Here is a 514-nt window from a genome sequence, read left to right as displayed (position 1 = left end):
GTGTGCTCTTCCGATCTATATTTGGATATATTTAGTATTATTTTTATATTCACCATTTAATGCCAAAGCTATTTCTGACCATAACTGTTGTTTTATTGTACATTTACGTTGCGCCAGGGGTAAAGAGTAATCCCACAATGGTGGTCGTTTTTCCACTTCAAGAATTAAAAATTCTTCATCATCAAAATTTAATTTATTTCCAGAATTTAATTTTGTACGTTCAGACATTTGCTTAAATTGTCCAGAAATGTCTATTTTTCCTTTTAGTGACTTGTGTACAATATGGTCTAAAATATTATATAATTATTATATAATTATTTATTTTTTGAAGTAAGAAATTATCTCCATATTTAAAGAGGTCTTAAAGAAATCTTTTTTTAATTACAATTATTATTATCGTAAAGCGGCTCCTGTACTAATTGTTATGTATTATTTATATTGCTTCGTCTAATAATAGTTTCGCCATCATAAATATATTTAAAAAAATATTGAAATTAATATTTGTTTCAGTAAA

This window comes from Wasmannia auropunctata, unplaced genomic scaffold (genome assembly GCF_000956235.1).
Source record: "Wasmannia auropunctata unplaced genomic scaffold, wasmannia.A_1.0 LD336116.1, whole genome shotgun sequence".
Taxonomy (NCBI): domain Eukaryota; kingdom Metazoa; phylum Arthropoda; class Insecta; order Hymenoptera; family Formicidae; genus Wasmannia; species Wasmannia auropunctata.
The sequence above is the reverse complement of the archived record's forward strand: the minus strand, read 5'-3'. Positions refer to the sequence as shown.